The sequence below is a fragment of the Hippoglossus stenolepis genome, chromosome 21 (genome assembly GCF_022539355.2).
Source record: "Hippoglossus stenolepis isolate QCI-W04-F060 chromosome 21, HSTE1.2, whole genome shotgun sequence".
NCBI classification, from domain to species: domain Eukaryota; kingdom Metazoa; phylum Chordata; class Actinopteri; order Pleuronectiformes; family Pleuronectidae; genus Hippoglossus; species Hippoglossus stenolepis.
The window spans coordinates 15,270,245-15,276,279 of record NC_061503.1 but is presented as its reverse complement, the minus strand read 5'-3'; positions in this window follow the sequence as shown (position 1 = coordinate 15,276,279).

The window sequence follows — 6,035 nt, the reverse complement described above, 5'->3', positions numbered from 1 at the left end:
CGTTGTTACAGCCGTTGAATCTGTTGTTTCCAAAAAATCAATCTATAAAAACATCTATCTTGTCTGTTTAACTGGTCTCCAGATCTGGCAACCATGAATCACAATCAGAGCCTTTTACTTAATGGAAACACAATATACATATACCTATACATACATAAATAGAATATACATTGTTACATGTATGTCCATTTTATTTTCTCAAATTTAATGAAGATACAAAACAAGGGGAAAATTAGGTCTTTAATTCAAATTAGTACCCCCCAAGTTCTTTATTCAAAGCTAATTTCGAACTTGCCAATTTCAATTGCATTAACCAGTATAGAATATCTCATCTAGATCTGGAGAATAACTTGGTTGGAATATCTTTCGCGAGGAAGGCAGGATAAGAGGGTCATCAGGTAAGGTCAGATCGTCTGTATTTACACACTAGTCAAATATATACATTTGTTTGTGTGTGCACCAACAATCGCTATGAGGACAAACGCGTTTATTGTGACTGTTGAATAAGTGAATGTCCGGGTTTTGAATAAGTTTGGAAATTAAAAAAAGAAGAGACCGAACTTGTTAGAAAACTTCTAACAAGCAAAAAAGCATTGGACACCAAAGCATGGGTTTTGTCTTGATCAACAGCAAATATATATAATAATATATAATAATATAATATAACATTATAATAAGGGAGACAGATAAGAGGCTTGTACAAGAGGTTGTTCATCACTGGTATCTTTAAATTTCATTTTAATCTTGGAAAAAGATTGGATTTGTTCTATAATTCTCCCTCAATTATAGGGACTACTTTATGACTGATACACATATTCATGATCATCTGAGCCTCACCCCTTCTATCAGAAATATATAAACGTAATAAGACTTTAAGGAGGATTTCAAGTTTTAAAATATTGGGTAACTTACCAAAACAGGCCAAGACGAACCCTAGAACAAAAAACAAGTTGTATTTTCCAGCCATTGGAAAAAGTAAAAGTCACCACAAATAAAGAAAGCCAGTGAGGGTTGTGCGTGGAAGAGGCTTGTTTGTCCTACAACCTGAAACGATGAGGGCTTACATGTCCTCCACCGGCACTTTTAATCATTTACCACTCCTCTGAGGGTGGGACTCTATGCTAAGGTGCATTTCCTCACCAGAACAGAAGAGTCCGGGCCCCAGTTTCCTTGATTCTATGATATTTATGTATTGATCACTTGTTAATAACATGTATCTGTCTACGTTAGTATGTTTTTCCCAATGACCAGAATATTTGTCACGGAAATAAGAGTGAAAGAAGGGTGAAAACATAATCAGATAAACAATGCATTTGTTTCATCACATTGAGAACTTCAGGTCAATTTCTATAGTTTTACTTTAACTGTAACTTCTACAAATGTATAAACCAGGGGTGGATCCAAGGCCAGTCACTTAAGTTAGTCACTTACTAAGAGTTCTGAAAACAAATATTTGACAATTTGTTAAGAATGTTTATTTTCTATGTGTTTTTGAACAAGGAACAATGACGTGTGGCTTTAGCGCTAATATTAAACAAGGAAGGACTTACATATCCCCCCTCAGGTATTGTGCATGGATGTTGGACATATAATTGGCCCCTCTGTGTGAATTGTGGCCCCTTTATGGCCCCTGATTGAGAAAAAATCCTACATCTGACACTGGCATGAACACAAACAAAGTATGTGGTTAAATAATACTTTTCTTTGTGACGGGTCATTTCAGCACAAAAATGATGTTTCGTCATAACCTCCAAACTAAACTGACAGTTGCTCTGGACTATGATCCAGTTCGGAAATTGGTTTATTGTTGATTTCTTGATATAGATGTAGAGAGAGAGAGACTCTTTGTGTAATTTGAGTAGGAAGCCATTGTTCCTGAAAGCACACTTGGTCTAAAACCAACAGACACACACACACACACAGGAGAGGAGAAGACGAAGAACTATGGCGTCTGCTAAAATAAGAATATATAAATACGTTGGCAATGTCCTGGACTTGTAATGTGCCCGGGTCAAACCACATCAAGAGCAAAGGTCAACTCAAGTCAAAACTGTGTTCTTTCCACCACCTGACAGTTGGAGAGATACCAGTGCAGTGCAAAGAGTTTCCTGACAGATGTTATTACCTTTGTACAATATAAAACACATCACACTGGCTTTCTACATATCTGAAAATGTGTCAAACGTAATCTATATGTGTTGTTGTATATAATTCGTATTCGTTTTGCTCTCATAATCCTGCGTCACTGTTTGTCTTTAACAACACTGTTCAGGCTCCTTCTTGGATAAACAGCACAGTGTCTCACGAACGTCTCAGCCTCAGACCTTATGGGTTACTGATGGAGGCAGTGATGAGAACGAGGAGCATAGACGACGTTCCCTGACAATCTTTTAATGAATTCATGGCAGTTCCAGCATTCGTCACAAAACGACGGTGTCAACACAACACTAAAGACCTGTGGACAAAAAGTCTGGAAACGTTGCTTCAGAAAGTTGCCCCACTTTCAACAGTGTTATCATGAGAAAGGCTGCCAATAAAACAGGGTGGGATGAAGGAAAAGGCGACCTTTGATTTGAAGACGTCTGTAGGTGTGACCTGATGCAATCTGCGTGTAAACAGTAAAACAGCTAAAGAGAAGGGAAAAAAACGAAAGCGTGGATTTTCTTGGAAATGTGGAATATCAAGGTGTCACTTTTAAAACAGAACTGTGAAGTCATTTATAAAAAGAATGTTCAACGTTGAATGACAACTAAGCTAATCATCCCCCCCACCACATGAAAATCACACGTGTAGCTAACCTCTTAACTTACACACGGCTCAACAATAAAAGCAGGTATATTTTAACTGAAGGTGAAGTAACACAACAGACACAGGTTTGGTAATGAGGGAAACATGTGTTCAAACAAACCCTGGATTGGAGCCTGCTGCCATTTTTCTAACATTGGACCAAATGATTTCTGCTAAATGTTTAGTTGACATCAGTAAAAGGCCGAAAAGGTTAGAGACACATACATTTCATTTTTTCTGTGGTCCAAATTCGACAGACTTAGGAAAAATATATTTGAATTTACAAATTTTAATATTTAAAGACACAAGTAGAAAAGTCAGAAATCTTCCTTTATGGAAGATTAGATGATATTGTTATATTATGATCATTATCAACTGGTGCATTGCCCCATTGTAAACCTGCCTGTTTGGAATGGGCTGTTTGCATTGGCTTAGCTAATGCTCCAGAATTGACCCTTTTCATTAATGAGTCCTACGCAATAAACTGTCACTTTTTATTGTTTGTGTGCAGGAGGTTTTGGGCAGAGATTTTTATGAACCTTCCACCACAGACGAGTTTGAATTCTGTGTGTTCCTCCTGGTTTGTCTGTGATGAAGATTTAATAGTCTATGTTTTTCATCAAATTAAACCTGTTTGTTTGAGGTAAGCAAGCTACAATGTCAAAATGTGTGATAAACAGAGCCAGCCTTAAAGTGACCAGTAACAACTGTGCTTCGCCTGTTTGAATGTTGCTAAAAACATCCATAAATACACGTATTCACATGCGCTTGTTCAGCAACCAAATTATAATAAAATCACATTTTAGAACTGGATTATAGTTTTATTACATTTGTTACTAAGGTCAATACATGTTCACTTCCTGCAAACAGAGATACCTCAGCTACATTTCTAACTGGCTTTATGGACATGTTGCTATGGGGAGTGTCAACAGAGGTGTGATCGAAAAAAGCATTAACTGCCTCTGCGTCGTTTCGCCAACTCTTTAAGTCCAAAAGTCACTTAACATTTATTGCCATCCTCAGCCCCACCCAGCCGGCTGTTCCCGGTAGTGACAGTTGCGATTAGACTCAGGACGTTAGGTTCGAGAACAGGGTGGAGGGGCGCTGACACATGTCACTCCAGATCTATGACTGCATGATTTCCATAGTGGCCCCTCGTTCCCTGCCTGCTTCACTTCTCTGTCTCTGTTCATTTGTATGTTAACACTTTGTTGTTGATTGACATTCAGCAGAATGTCTCTATGCTTGAGGGAGTTACGTGAGAGCTACTCAAATAAGACAGGAAACCAAATAATTTGATCAATATTTAGTGTTGTCTTTGATAAACTGCATAATTATTGGACAGTCCTGCCAATGTCAAAGTTTCGACATTCTCCCTCTCTACAATATCTGATAATGGCCGAGGTCAGGGAAAGATTGTGGTTATTATAAATAAACTATAGTTCATACTTATCTGGGCATAATCATTGACCCTAACTTGACTTTTAATTACAAAAAAATTACTAATTTAATCCTAACTTTTTTTCCACCACTGGAATCCTTCAGGGGGTGAATCTCTTTCCTTAACATTGCTAGACAGGCTGTTTTTAAAGGTTTGTCCTTGATTTCTCATTGAATAATTCAAGATCTCCATGAAAGAAAAATCTGAAATGTTTAGGGGGCTGATGCAGTTTGGTGTAGATCCAAATAAAAATCTGGATCTACTGCCATTCTAGTGTCTAGTGTCAAGTTTATTGACCTTTGACAGTTTAATGTATGATCTTGCGCCACCACCACTTAAACAGTGTGTGTCACTCGGCAGAGACACTGTTAGTGACTGCTGGGCGTCAGGCAGAGGTGATCGCTTGATCACAATCTCCCACCTCCATTACAGAGAGTTTACAACAACATCATTGACCTTTGATTTTCTAACATGGACACTATTTTCTATGATGTTTTTGATATAAGGTGCTGTTTGTGTATTCGGTCAGTTGTTTGCTGTAAATAGTTTTACCACACTGGCTTTTATATTGTCATGCCCAGATTTAAATAAGTCATATAACATTTCTATTGTGTTAAATAAACGAATAAACTAAACTAAGGTCGGGAGACTGAAGCTCTTGGAAAAGGTTCAGGTTTATAGGCCGATTACACCTTATCTGACAGTGACGTTCGGGTCAAGTGCGAGTGAAAGCACTTAGCTCCTTTTAATTTGAGGCTGCTGAAACATGGTTATTGACTCCGTATAAGAGACAATTGCCACGAAAACCATGCGCCACTTTAGCCCCTCTTTAAGTGTCCTGGAAACGGGTTGTTTTTTTACAGCCATCAGCCGTCAACAGCAGGAAGTGGCTGTGAAAACAAAGGACTCTCACTGACAGTGAAGTACTGCATCCCAGCAGCCATCAACTGGGCCACTTGTGAGTATCTGTCAGGAGATCCTGAGCTACTTGGAGGAAAACAGCTCCCTCCTCTGGCGGCGGGCACTTTTTAAATCTCAGGTCGATGGAACTCATTGGGATAAAAAACATCTTCTCAGTGGACAGATCACATGACAGACTGTAAAGTGGATTGACTCACAGTGGGAACAAAGTGCAGCCACTGTAAGATTGAGTGCATTCAAGTCTCTCTGTAGTAAACTGTATTTTCTACTGTGCTGCCCCGACCTCGTCTGGACCTGGTGCTGCCGGATTCTGGCAGAATCTGGTGTTGGTTTAATTTCAGGCTGACCATGTATTCATATAGTGACACAAAGCAACAGTTGACATTAAAACGTCAAAGAATTGCAAAAGTAAGCAGTTCTATTTTGTGTCCTGTACAAGTCACATACATAAGTAAAATTTACAGGGAAAACTTATTTGAGGCAAATTTATAATTTATGATCATGCATCTATTTTGTAACCAATAAAATTACGGCTTACTTACATCAACCAATCATTCATCATAAGGTATGAACAACTTTATGACGACAGCCTTATGAAATTACACGATCACAATATAAAAAGGCCTGATTAATATATATATAGAAATATATATATATCTCTCGCCTCTCTCTATATATATATATATATATATACACACACACACATGTGCAGGGTCTGACATCTCTCACCTTACCAGTGGCCTGCAAGATTTGACTATATTTACTCACGCCTGCAACCATTCCTTTCAGATCAAGGTCATGTAACCTGAACTGGAACACAGATTTCTACCTGGGCATCGTTCAGCCATTACTGAAAAGGCAAACTTACAGGGACCCAAAAAAAAAA